This window comes from Phyllostomus hastatus, unplaced genomic scaffold (assembly GCF_019186645.2).
Source record: "Phyllostomus hastatus isolate PE091 unplaced genomic scaffold, TTU_PhHast_1.1 phas_contig_210, whole genome shotgun sequence".
Lineage (NCBI taxonomy): Eukaryota > Metazoa > Chordata > Mammalia > Chiroptera > Phyllostomidae > Phyllostomus > Phyllostomus hastatus.
Window position 1 is genome coordinate 30,264,360 of NW_025333737.1, and position 14,313 is coordinate 30,278,672.

Sequence of the window (14,313 nt, forward strand, 5' to 3'; positions counted from 1 at the left end):
GACGATCTGAGACAAACACTGCAGGCTGTGGGCTCCCCAAACCCACAGCAGCGCAGAGAACTCACGAGGATGTGAGTAAGCCGGGGCCCCACCCCCAACAGACACTCCTAATCTCCTTCCACAGAAAGGTCTCCCACCCCGGCCCAGCCCTACAGTTCCCCGCCATGAGCGGGTGCAGTGACTTTGGCTGAGGGACAAATGCTTTCACTAGGAGACATGTTGCTGTTGGCCATGGGTTGGGGCGTGGGGCGGGGGACTCACCAGAGAAAAATGCATCGTCCAGAGGGACCCGGGGAGCAAGAGTGGGTGCACAGCCCATCACCTGTCTCCCTCCACTGCGGGGAAGCACTGGAGGCTCCCCAGAGCCCAGGACACAGGGAAAGGTCTCCATCCCCCTCTCCTCATTCACGGAGCCCAGAATCGGCTCGCTCCTTAGCCCTCCAAGGGGAATTCCGAAAGATAGAGACGGTAGGGAACCCGTGGCATGTAAACTCTTGTGCACAGTCTAAGGAGAGACCTTTGCCAGCCCTCCCCACCCCCACACACCCTGGCACCCCAGCGAGGAACGCCAGTCTGATCTCCCGCTGACCAGGGACTAGAACCCTGACTCAGAGCCTGAGGCCAGCCCTCTGCCCTGCAGACGTGGAACTGGGCACCAATGGCCCAGCCTGGCGCTCCTGACATTTTGAGGAGACAGAGCTTTCTGGGGCAGCAGGAGTTCCTGGGGCGAGGGGGGTGGTCTGTGGTTGCCTGCAGTACCCCCCACCGCTGGACTCCTAGGTGGGCTTTGAACCGGTGCCTTACCTGACCCTCCTCCAGCTACCTGGCAAGGAGGTGCTGGAGGAGCCTGGGGTGGTGCCTCTTGAGGTTGGTGAGTCACGGGCCTGGGGGGGAGACCCATGCCAACCCAAACGGATGAAGCCACTGGGCCAGGCAGCCCCCCCTCCTACCCCCTGAGAGTCTGCATTTTGTGCTGAGGACCAGGCAGGGAGCCAGAGGATGGGACCCTAAGGAAGAACAGGCCAGTCTGAGGGGGGAGGTACAGGCTTGCAGCCCAAGCTAATGGGGAGACAGTCCCTGCCCTTGGGGAGCCCCCAGCCTGAAGGAGGAGAGGACGCACCTCACAATCCCTTACGAGGTGAACAAACATGAGAAAAGGGCGATTCACACGCAGTCCTTCCCTGGGGCTGCCGTAGCAAAGCGCCGCCACTCTGGGGGTGAAGCCACAGAAGGTATTCTCTCGCGGCCCCGGGGGCCAGCAGGCCCGCAGCCTCTGGAGGCACCAGGGGAGAACTCTTCCTGCCTCTTCCCGGCATCTGGTGGCTCCTGGCGCCCCTGGCTTGTGGCGGCGACACTCTAACTGCTGCCTTTGTCTTTAAGCAGCCTTCATCTCCGTGTCTGTGTCTTTTCCTTTCTTCTTTTAAAATATTTTATTTATTTATTATTAGAGAGCAGGGGAAGGAAGGAGAAAGACAGGGAGAGAAACATTGGTATATGCGAGAAACACCGATCGATTGCCTCTCACACGCCCGTGTCCGGGGACCTGGCCCGCAACCGGGGCCTGTGCCCTCCCACCAGGAACCAGACCAGTGGCCTTTCGCTCTGCGGGGCGGTGCCCAGCCCAGTGAGCCACACCGGTCAGGGCCCCGTGTCCTCTTCTACCTCTGATAGGGACCCTCGTCGGATTTAATGCCCCCTCGGGCCCAGAGAGATCTCATCTCAGTTCTCACCACAGTCACATCTGCAAAGACTCATGTTCACATGAGGTCGCTTTTGGGGGTTCCTGGTGGACATGAACTTGAGGGGGACACTATTGAACCCGCTACTCCATCTGACAGATTGGCAGGTATCTCGGGGCAGAGGCAGCTGTGGAAATGTGGTGAAGAGACGGCTGTGCTAAGAGGTGAGCAAGGCCAGTCTGGGAGGCTTCCGGGAGCCGCTTGGAGCTCAAGAGCACACACGGGCCCTGGGGGTGGGCAGCCAGGGGGGCAGAACCCTCAGGCCTCCGGGCCACGCCCCCCACCACCCAGCTGCCCTGGGTCCGTCACCGATAGACAGCTGCTCTGAGCGAGAGATCTGGTTTTCATTTTCCTAATTCTCTATTTGGAAATAATTTTAGACTTTCAGAAAGAGTTGCGCAAGTCGTGACGAGTTCGTGTGCGCCCTGCACCCAGCTTCCCTAGCAGGAAAAGGTCCCGTGAACGTCGTACAATGACCAAACCAGCAACAGGCCTTGAGCCCCAGACCGTGATCAGGTGTCACCCGGTTTCCCACCAACAGCCCTTTTCTGGTGCCTTCTTTCTGCTTCGATCCAGGACTCCGCATTCCACTAGCTGTCCTGTCTCCTTAGACTCCTCCCACCTGGGACAGCCCCTGTCTTTCATGACCTTGACGTTTCTGAAGAGTGCTGCTCACTTAGTTTGTAGAATACCCCTCAGTTTGGGTTTTTCCAATACGTTCGCGTCCTTAGGTTGAGGGTGTGCATTTTGGCGAGAAAACCACAGAAACAATGCCGGGTCCTTCTCAGGCACATGAGTCCCGTGTTGATGGGTCTTATCGGCTGGTGACGTTGACCTTCTTCACGGGGAAGGTGGTGTTTAGATTTCTCCACTGTCGTGCTCCCATTCTCCCCACTGAAATTAATAAACACCTTGAGAAAATGCTTTGAGATGACACAGTTATCTTGTTCCTCCTTACGCATCCACCCACTGGCCCCTATGCCCACTGGTGGGGGGAAAGAGCTCTCAATGCCCAAGAGCCTTGTGTGTCTGGACTCCAGAGGGACTGTGGCTCTCAGGAGAGACTCAGGGTAGGGGTGCCCAGCTTAAGGAAGAACTCTTTTTTTTTTTTAAGATTTTATTTATTTATTTTTAGAGAGGGAAGGGAGGGAGGGAGAGAGAGAGAGAGAGAAACATCAATGTGCGGTTGCTGGGGTCATGGCCTGCAACCCAGGCATGTACCCTGGCTGGGAATCGAACCTGCGATGCTTTGGTTTGCAGCCTGTGCTCTATCCACTGAGCTACTCCAGCCAGGGCTTGGAAGAACTCTTTCTTCCTCCCTTGTCCAGCCCCAAAGTCAGACTGGGCCCCCACAGCCTCCTCTTGTGCCCGAAGACACTCCCGTGCAGGCTTCCCCAGAAGAAGCACCATGCTTCCCTATTCATTAACACCCGCGGTCTTTTCCCAGGCCTCCACCAGCCCCGGGAAGAAGGAGGGGAGAGTTGGGGTCCCCCGCATGTCACAGGTAGAAGCCTGAGGTCCGCAGAGGCTCACCACAGACAAGTGACCAGTGGCCACCCTCCTTGTGGTCCTCAGACCCCCAGGGCCTGCCCAGGGTGGCCTTCTCTCCTCCTGGCCGAGTCCCGAACCCCTTGCCTTTCCATCCCTGTCCCTTCACACTGCCCCTCCCAGCCCCCGTGTTCACCCCTCTCTTCACCGTGTCCTAGCCACCTGTGTGCAGCCCAGGTGAAGTCTCCTAGAGCTGAGGACTGTCACTTGTAGAGACAATGGGCTGGGGCCTGAGCCAACCTGGCCTCAGCCTCTCAGCCTCTGCCACCAGAAAGGCAGGACTGGCGGGGACCAGGAGCAGGCTGGCAGGCAGGGGGGCGGGCGCAGGAGGCGGGCAAGAGCCCGGAGCACCTCCCCAAGGCCCGGGTGCCCTTTCCCCTAGAAACCTCTGCCTCCCGCGGCTTTCCCAGGCCAGCCTGCCCGTCTGGGCCGAGCACCCTTGTGAGAGGCGGAGCTGACACAGCAGACGTGCTGAGCCAGATGTTTCCGGGTCCCCGGCCTCGTCTGAGCTGGCCAGCTGTGAAAGCCAATGGAACAGACTTGGACCACCCGTGTTACCGACACAGAAGGTTCGGAGGTCGAGGAAACCCCCGCAGTCCACAGCAACGGGGCTGCACAGCTGGGGTTCGATCCCAGCTCTGTCTGGCTGCAAGCTTCACTTTCTTTCCTGCTAGAGGGTCCCCAAAAGTCAGAGCCAAATGGCCTCCATGGTCATCTAGACCAGCCTCTTAACTCTACAGATTAGGAAACTGAGAGGGGAAAGGTGGTGTCCAAAGTCCCACAGCAGAGCCCGCTTTGCGAATGCAAAATGCTTAACACGCCGCCCAGGAACCTGAGCGAGGCTGGGCGAGGTCTCGGGGCGTAAGAACGGACGTGCTTCGTGGTCCGTGCCCACCTCCTGTAGCTCACGGCAGTGCTTTCAGGGCCACAGAAGGTCTCTCCTTCCGCAGGTGCTCAGCATGCTCATTTCCTGTCATTCCCTCGGTCTGATGGGGGAGACACGGCCCTTGCCCCTGGGGATGTCCAGTCTGATGGGGGAGGGCAAAGGAGCCCAGAGCTTTCTCTGCTCCTTGGGCCGAGGAGCCACCAGGTGGGGTGGGTAGCCCGTGAAAGGCTTCTTGGAAAGGTTGCGTTTGACTCAGGTTTTGAAAGAAGGAAGAGCCCCGGGTGGGTGGAGTGGAGAGAGGGCATTCCCAGGCAGGGGCGTGGCTGTGGGAACTCGAGGAAAGTCAGCAACTGGGAAAGAGAACGGCTGTGTCAGGGATCCTGAGCTACGGGGTGCAGGTCAGAGGTCGAGGGGGAGGCAGGGGAGGGTCCTGGGGAGTTCTGGAGAGAAAAGATTTCTGCCTCCGTCAGAGGTTGGGGAGCCCATTCGGCCTCACGCAACCCCACCCCTCCCCCAGGCTGACCCCTCGAGGTGTCCAGGAAGCAGCAGGACCTCCATGGTCCGTGGCAGAGGGGGCTCCTGTCTGGGCCTCAGTAGCCATGCGACCTTGACCAAGCCCCTCCTAGCCTGCTTCCCAACAAGCGGATATAATAGCAGTTTCTACCTAGCAGGATTATGGACAGGAGTAAAAAATGCATGGCCAGTGGCCAGCATGGTGTTAGGTGCATAGTAAATGTTTGGCTTAAAAAAAAAAAAGACTCCCTTACATCAATCCCCGGAGCTTGACCCGGGAGGGGCAGGAGAGAGCTCACATGGGGAACAGGTATCAGAAGTCAGGCAAAGACAGAGACGAAGAACAAAGCGGAGTCCAGGAAAGTGCTGGGGTGTCGCAGCAGTGACGAGAAAAGGAGGGAGGCCTGCGGGAGCTGCTGAGGCCAGCAGGGCCAGAGTGATGATGAGCTCCTGAGTCCCCCGGGGCCGGGCCGGGTGGAGTCTGCGGGAACAGGCAGGCCCAGAGGCCCTGCCGAGGAGGAGTCGGCAGGACAGCCTGGGTGTGAGGGGAGGAGCCAGGCACGGGAGCTGCCGGCAGGGCCCCCACTCTGAGGCTGGGGGCCCAGCATCGCCTCTCCTGGCCTGGGAACGAGGGGGTGGAGAGGCAGCAGCTCCGGTGTCGGGGTGGGGGGGGCCCTGAGGCCGGGGAAAGCCTCACCCGTCACTCGGCCTCACCCACAACCTGGCTCTTCTCCTCCCAGCCCTGGCCGTGCATCGGGGGGTATATCTGCACGCACACATGTGTGCACGCACACATACACTCTAGCTTTGCTCTGCCTCCTGGCTTCTTCCACAGGACTGGAGTTATGACTGAAGGCAGCCCTCAGCTCACCCTGCAGCCACGTGGCCAGAGAGGATCAGATTGAGTTTGAAAAGCCCCAGGAAAGGCTTTCTGTGTGGCCTGGTGTGGCCAGTGGCATGACTCCTATATGACCCACCCTGCGGACATATGTGGCCCCCGCCGCCACGACCAAAGAGGAAGGGCCTGGTATCGGAAAAAGGTGGGGCACAGATTTGGTCTCAACCTTTAGGAGCCAAACAGCCACCCCAATGTGCGTCTACTGCACAAGGGAGGAGGTGGTACCTAGGGAAGCGCCTGCTATACCCGACTTCTAGCCCTGGGTTTCCTGGCAGCCAAGACAAAAAGGGAAACATGATGGCATATGAAATTCTCACTAGCTAATAAAGAGACACATCTGACTGTCAAGAGAGACAAATATATCTTCTAAGGTCTGAGGCCTGAGAAGAACCTGTCTTCACGGAATCGGAAGGTCACTGAGAGTTCCAGTTTCCTGAGCCCCGCTCTGCCGGGCACTGTGCTGGGCATCGCCACTGATGTTCTCATGTAATCCCTGAGGAAGGTGATCCTGTCTCCATGTTGTACATTTAGAGAGGTAAGGGCAGGGGCCTCAGTCTCCAAGAGCTGAACCCCTCCCAGCTGCCACCGAATGTGTGAGTGTCCCAAAATGCCAAGGAGCTCCGCAAAGCTAGGTCCCCTGCCCCTGGTGGCATCACAGCCTGCCTCCTGAAACCACCAAGCTCCAGCCGCTTCTCCTAGACACTTACTGGCCAGATTTCTGACTGTCAGGACCAGAGGCTGTTGCCCAAGGGCCTCTGGCCACCAGAGCCCAGTTCTGCCTGAGCAGGAGGCAGGCTAGCGTGCTAGAAGGTCAACACGACCCGCTGCCTGAGAGGCGCCCTCTGCCTGTGACTGATGGGATCGCAGGACCAAGGCCCCAGCTTCCTGGTGGGCTGGGAAGAATTTTTTTTTTAAAGATTTTATTTATTTATTTTTAGAGAGGGAAGGGAGGGAGAAAGAGAGAGAGAAACGTCAATGTGTGGTTGCTGGGGGTCATGGCCTGCAACCCAGGCATGTACCCTGACTGGGAATCGAACCTGCAACACTTTGGTTCGCAGCCCACATTCAATCCACTGAGCTGCGCCAGCCAGGGGGCTTGGGAAGAATTTTGAGGGGCATGTTCTCCGCAGTCTCTTGGGGGCCCCCAGCGGGATCAAGCTACAGGTGTCCACAGTGCTCACCTGCTTGATGACACACCCCGTATGGGGTTCCTTCCCTTCCCCGTCTCACCTGCCTGCACCCTCATATTTTTTCACTAGGCACCATCATCCAAAAACCTTCTTGCACTTGAATTTCTGTCGCAGCGCCTGATTCCGGAACCCACACAGAGGCATCTCAATTTTCGAGTTTAGCCTATGAAAACCAGCGGTATGCTGGCAACTATGTAACCCAAGGGGCTGAGGGAATAGGTGGGGTCCAGCAGAAGCAAGGCCTGCTGGAGCGTGGTTGGCAGGGTGATAATAAAATGGGTGTAACAGTTTATAGTTTAACTTGAACATTTCACCTAAAATGCCCTATGGTGTGCTTGAGTGTGATATTGTTATGTTACAGAGCTACAGGCTTATGATTTTGTAATAAAAAATGTTGTCATAAACAGGGGCATTCTTTCTGCCAGAGCCTGTATGTCCATTATATATACAATTTTATCATAAATTGCATGGATGTAAGAGATGTGTAGCACTCAGTGTACACAGAACAAGAAGCACTCCTCGTTGCCAATTCCACGTAGTCAATTGATCCTCACAGGACGCACTCACTGCTCTTTGCCAAAGTCTGGGTCTCGGACCTGGCCCAGCCCCGGCACCCTAACGCTGCAGCCAACAAACACAGCCGTTCTGACACGCATGCTTGCTGCTAGCTGACGCTTGCGTTTACGCGGAGGGGAAACCTAACAGTGGAGCAGCGGAGGCCCCGCCCTGAGCTCACTCATTCACTCCGTGGTGTGGGCGGCCACTTCTATGCTGAATCAGAGGGCAGATTTCAAACACTGAAAGGAGGGTTTCAGTACGTTCTTACACATTTTTTTTTCTACTCACAGCGCAACGACTGCAGACGTGATGCAATCTTAAGATTAAGCGGCATGATTTTGAACATTTTTTTCCTTAAAATATAGAAGCCTGGGCCTTCTCAGGTCTAGACGATCAGTCAAGCCCTGATGTGTGTGGCATCTTGCATTTCCACAGCGGGAACACCCCACTGACTGACTGCAGGGGGTGGGGGAGGGGGCAGCAGCCCAGAGGGGGCTGAGGAGCTAGGCCTTGGTCTGAGCAGCCCGCCCGGCACACCCCAGAGGCACCGCTAGGAGAAGGGGAACAGGGAGGGCTGTTTCCTGCCTAGGGGCTATAAGTTGGTGTCTCACTTGAGGCCAGGGCAGCTCCTGGCCCATCCCTGTAGCCCCCCAACCTGCGCCCACCCCCCTGCCCGGCACACCTGGCCCTGAGAGTCCTCTAAGTGGACACGGGCCGAGTTCTCTGGGCTCCAGGCCAGGCCTCAGCTCACCTAAAACCTGCATGGGGGTGGTGTGGGGGTGGGGTATTCTGACTCCTCACCTACCAGTCATGCACTCTTGGGCAAGTCGCTCCACCTCCCTGCGCCTGCGTTTCCTCACCTGTAAAATGGGATGACACGCTGTCTGTTTGGGAAGAAAGCTGGGAGTCTCAGCAGAGGGCCGGGGGAGGAAGGGTCTGTCCCCCAGCCTTGCGGCAAGAATCAAATGAGGTAAGAACAGGCCAGGCTGCTTTGGAAACAGTCGAAGGGAGAGGGAAGGAGCGAGCAAACATTTGCTGAGTGCCGACTGCACGCTTTGTCTGCCTTTTATCGCCTTGAACCCCCGCACGAACCCTCTCAGGTAGATGCTAATACCCTGCATTTCCAGAAGAGGTACCTGAGACACGGAGAGATGAAGGAATCGGCCCAGCCTGGAGCTCAGAGTTCAAGTGCAGCTTGGCCCCTTGCCTCCCTGCACTGTTCCACACCACCGGCTGCGGCTGCGAGGGACTGCGGCCCTCCCCCAGTCTCCATCCTTTTCTTCCGCTTATCGCTTTTGACTTGTGCGATCCTATTATTACCTAAATGCGAAGCGAATGAAAATCTGTGGTGTCACGTGCTAACCAGCATGGATAAACCTGAAAGACACGATAGGCTAAGTGAAATAAGCCGGTCACGACAGGGACGAACACCATGCGATTCCACCAGATGAAGGACCTAAAGTAGCCAAAATTATAGAAACAGAACGTAAAAAGCTGGTTAGCAAGGGCTGAGGGGTAGGAGAAGGAATTAGTGTTTGGTGGGGATAGAGTTTCAATCTTGCAAGGTGAGAAAGTTCTAGAGATCTGTTGTACAACTGTGAGGGTGTATTTAACACTATGAACTGCACACTTAAAAATTATTAAGATGATAAAAAATCTATTACATAGCAACATGAAATTGACAGGATATTAGTGAATGCAATATGTGTTTAACTAGGAAGTTAATGTGATATTCAACAAATTAAGTCATTCTTTGATTATAGATTTTTTAAAAGATTTTATTTATTTATTTTAGAGAGAGGAGAAGGGAGGGAGAAAGAGAGGGAGAGAAACATCAAGGTGTGGTTGCCTTTCACATGCCCCCTACTGGGGACCTGGCCTGCAACTCAGGCATGTGCCCTGATGGGAATCGAACCTGAGACCCTTTGGTTCACAGGCCAGCACTCAATCCACTGAGCCACACGAGCTCAGGCTGGTTATAGATTTTTTGGTTTATTTTCTTTGTGCATATAGACACATACACAATTTTATGCATATGTATAAACATGTGTGCACTCTTTTCTTCTTTCCTGTATTTTTGGGATCCCCTCCTCCCTCCTACGCCCCACTCACCTACGCCAGCCTCCCGCCCTGCCCCTGAAGTAACCCACACTCACAACTTCACAGGCACCCTTTCACATTTTGGTGCTCGTATAATTATACACACACACCCCCACACTTACATAAAGGGGGGACTTGTTTCTACTGAACCGCATGTGTGAGGTCAGCATCCTGCTTGTGCCTTTCCCTCCCCAGCACCTTGAGGACTCGCTTGCTGCCATCTGACACAGCCCCAGTTTATTGACTGTGACGGCTGCTGAGTATCCGACAGTGCGGACGGACCAGTGTTTGCTAAACTGTGCACTGCGGAAGGGTAGTCACTCCGTTTTCCATTTTCGGCCACATGTAAATAAATTGCACGTGTGTCCTTTTATACTGATCTCTCATTTCTGTGATCTTACTCATTTAATTAATAATGAAACCCTCTGAGGATCTGAAAATCACCTTTGCCATGGACTCAAAGGCGATGAGGCCAGAGAGGAACCTGGGAAAATAAAATCCCTGGGCACAGAACAATGGATGAATGTTTTAATTTTTTACATTTCCATTTATGTTGTCACACTATTTGTATGGCAGATTAAAGCTGGAAGGACCGAAACATATCTTTTTTTTAAGTTTTAGAGAGAGGGGAAGGGAGGGAGAAGGAGAGGGAGAGAGACAACTCCCATGGCCCCTACTGGCCCACAATCCAGGCGTGTGCCCTGGCTGGGAATGGAATCAGCCGCCTTTCAGCTCTCAGGTCAGCACTCAGTCCACTGAGTCACACCAGCCAGGGCAACATATCTGTGTGATGAGTAACAACGCTATGATCTAGGAAAGACAGGGGTGTTTGGATCCCAGCAATGAGTTTTAACAGGGAGCCAGGTCAGAAATGGACTCTCCTAAACAGACATCTTTGCTTTAACACCCCACCCCCCACCACACCGCCCCACCGCCCCCGATCTGCTCAAAGCCCTTCAGGAGTCCTGGGCAATCGGGGAAGAGAGGACGCAAAGCCCCGTCCGCCCACAGTGGTGACCACGCTCTATCTGGACGGCCCTGTGAGGAGCTCCACTGGCCGGGTGCCTCGGCTCCCGCGGGCGGGACCGTGTCCCTCCACGGCTCATGAAGCCGATTGCTTTCTCTTCCACAGCAGCTCACCAACATCTACGGGGGGCAGGGCGGGGGGGGAGGGGGCGCTGCCTTGTACCAACAGGACGAGAGGCACCTGGAATCCAAAGAAGCCTGTTCTCCCGAAATGCGCTTCTGAGGAGGTTTGGTGGAGCCCCACAAGGGCAGAGGCTTCCACTCCAGTCCCACGGTTTGACTCCACAAACCTTCCCCGAGAGCCTCTTACGGGCTGGGCGCTGTCTCCGGGCTGTGGGAACAGGTGAGACAGAGAGCGTCCTCCGTGTTTACGTTTCGGGGGAGCCCGCAGGTCTTAGACGAACTACAGCGGTGGGAGGGCCAGTGAGAGATCCCTTATCTCAGACCAGGAGAGACGATGTGCTTTTTATAGCTCTCAGAGACAATGGGCCCAAAGACAGCAAAGCCTTACGAGCTTACCGCTGATTCATTTACGTCAACAGGTCCACTTTACAGGCTGTCATTAATTCCCACTCTAGCCATTGTCTTAGCGCTTGGTGCAGTTAGCTGAAACAATATTTCACAAGTGCTGACACTAAGTCGAGCGTGAAGAATCTGAGGGTGTGTTCGAAGTAGACAAGGTACAAGGAACCTTCGAGATCACTCAACCCCTGTCTCAGCAGCTGGGTTCTAGGAAGCAGGGAAGCGGCCAAGAGCAAGATGCAGTCTGATCTGGGACTCGAGTCTTAGTTTGTGAAATTCAGGCAGCAGGGCCTTTCAGGATGGAACAGCTGCTTCCCACATTGAAGGAGAAGCTCGCACTTCTGTTTGGACAATGTTCTTTTTTTTTTTTTTTTAAGATTTTATTTATTTATTTTTAGAGAGGGAAGGGAGAGAGAGAGAGAGAGAGAGAAACATCAATGTGCAGTTGCTGGGGGCAGTGGCCTGCAACCCAGGCATGTGCCCTGACTGGGAATAGAACCTGCGACACTTTGGTTAGCAGCCTGCACTCTATCCACTGAGCTACGCCAGCCAGGGCGACAATGTTCTTCTTTAAAGGGGTTCACGCTTTGTGTCTATAGGACCCAGCAACGAACAGGAGAAATGTGGCCCCTCCTCTCAAGAAGTTTTACTAACTGGGGGACCTCAAGAAAGTTTTTCTCCCCCTTACTTATTTGAGACCTCAGTTTCCCCATCTGTCAAACGGAGGCCTTTTTCTCAGAGCGTCCCTAGGGTCCACCGAGGAGTACACCTGAAGACACCGGCAGGAGCAGCTTTGTTAAAATCGGTCCCCACACCCAGGCAGAGGGCGTTGGGATACTCAGCTTCAGCATCTCGTCACCGAGAAACTCATGAGCACTCACTCCAGCTCCTAAGGTTTTAGTCACCCAGGCCCGGACTACATCTGGGTGTAAGGGTCCTTCCAGAACTCAGCCTGACACGCGACAGATGAATCAACTTACAAAAGAGATTTTTAAAAGAAAACACTCAAAGCTGGTGACCGTGTGTTGAAATAGGCACTCCCATCCCTGCTGGCAAAATATGTATGTTGGTGCAACTTCTCGTTAAATCCGTCTGGCAACACTAATCAAGAACCTTACAGCATCGGTCCTCTCCTCACCGAGTCATCACTCACACTGCTGGGAATCTAGTCTGAAGATGCCATGCAAAATGCGTGCGGGAGCTTTCTGCGGGAAGATGTTCACGGCTGCGCTGTTCGAAACCTCCGCGAAAAACGTACCAACAGCACTGACAATGTGCTGCGGCCTCTCCCTGCCTCCTCAGGTCCACTTCCCGTGGTTTCGGTTACCCACGGTCAGCCGTGGCCCGAAAATGTTAGACGGAAAAGTTCAGGAATAAGTAACTCAGGAGTTTTAAATTGTGCGCCGCTCTGAGCGGCGTGATCGAGTCTCCTGCTGTCCCACTCTGTCCTACCCGCACGTGACCTGGTCTTCTCCCAGCCTGTCCCCATGGGATGCACTGCCCGTCTTCTCAGCAGCCACACTGACTGCCGTGGCATCGCAGTGCTCATGTCCGAGTCACCCTAACTTGGCTGAATAATGGTCCCAACACACAACAGCAGGGATGCTGGCAATTCACATAGGCCAAAGAGAAGCTGTAAGCTTTACCATAGGGTGTACATATAGGGAAAAACATAGTGTATATAGGGTTTGGGGCCATCCACGGTTTCAGGCATCCACTGGTGGTCTGGGAATGTATCCCCCGCAGATACAGAGGGACTACTGTGTAACACTTTTAATAACACATGGAAGTGCTTCTTTTATAATATTAATAAAAACTGAATGCAAAACTGTATACACGTTCTGTGTGATTGTAGTTATATTTTATAGGCTAAACAGGAGAATTACTAAAGCCATGATTAATAGGCTGAGAGAGATAAAATATTCCATCTTGACAAAAGAATAAGAGACTATTAAAAAAGTAGGCAGAGTTATAAGGTATCAAAATATATATCAGCTCAGGCTGGTGTAACTCAGTGGACTGAGTGCAGGCTGCAAACCAAAGAGCCGCTGGTTCAATTCCTAGTCAGGGCACATCCCTGGGTTGTGGGCCAGGTCCCTGGTGGGGGGCATGCGAGTTGTTTCTCTCCCTCTCTTTCTCCCTTCCCCTCTGTCTAAAAATAAACAAATAAAAGCTTTTAAAAATATACATATCATATTTTTGAAAACTCTAAATAGTAAAATTAGAGGGCACATTTTTGGAAAATCTCAGAAAGCCAAAAAAAGACAGTTGGATGGAAAGTAGAATGAGCTACATAGCAAAAGAGGAGTTCCAGAAAGACTGAAAAATGAGAAGAAATACAAAACATCAAATAAATATTCAAGACAATTTCCCAAAAGTGAAGAACATGGGTTTCCACATTGAAAGACTCTGCTAAGAGCCCAGTCCAACAGGTGAGGTGAGGACACAGCCACATCAACGCAGAACATGTGACATTTCGGCCTGCAAGAAAGAGAGGAGTCCAAAACTTCTGGGGGAAGGGGTGAGAGCAGGATAGTACAAAAAATCTACAGTCAAATTAGCATTAGACTTAATGGCAACACTGTTGAAGTCAGGCAAGTGTAATAAGACCTTCCAGATCCTGAGCGAAAATTATTTTCAGACTAGAATATCATACCCAGGCAAACTGTCCATCAAAAATGAGGGTAGTAGACTTCCAGCCAAGACAGAAGTGTAGATAGACTCACCGTGCCTCCTCGCACAACCAAAAGAAGGACAACGACAAACTTAAAAGCAAAAAAACAATCAGAACTGGCAGAAAATCGAACTGTATGGAAGTCCGACAACCAAGGAGTTTAAAAAAGAAACATTCATCCAAACCGGTAGGAGGGGAGGAGATGGGCAGCCAGGCGGAGAGGACACAAGGCAAGGTGGCAGCTGACAGACTGGGTGGTCCCACATCACGTGAAGATAAACCAGGACAAACAACTGGGGAGCAAGACAAAGCTCACAACCCAGGGTTCCAGCACGGGGAAATAAAGCCTCAAACCTCTGATTGAAAACACCTGTGGAGATTGCAGCGGAGAAACTCCCAGCCTCGCAGGAAAGTCCATTGGAGAGACGCACAAGGTCCTAGAACATACACAAGCCCGCCCACCCACCCAGGAATCAGCACCAGAAGGGCCCAATTTGATTGTGGGTAGTGGGGGAAGTGACTGAAAATGGTCAGAGAGTAGAGCAAGCGCCAGTGTTCCCTCTCGGACCCCTCCCTTACGCACAGCGTCACAACACAGCGACGTGGGCTGCCCTGCCCTGGTGAACACCTAAGGCCCTGCCCTTTTCATGTAACAGGCA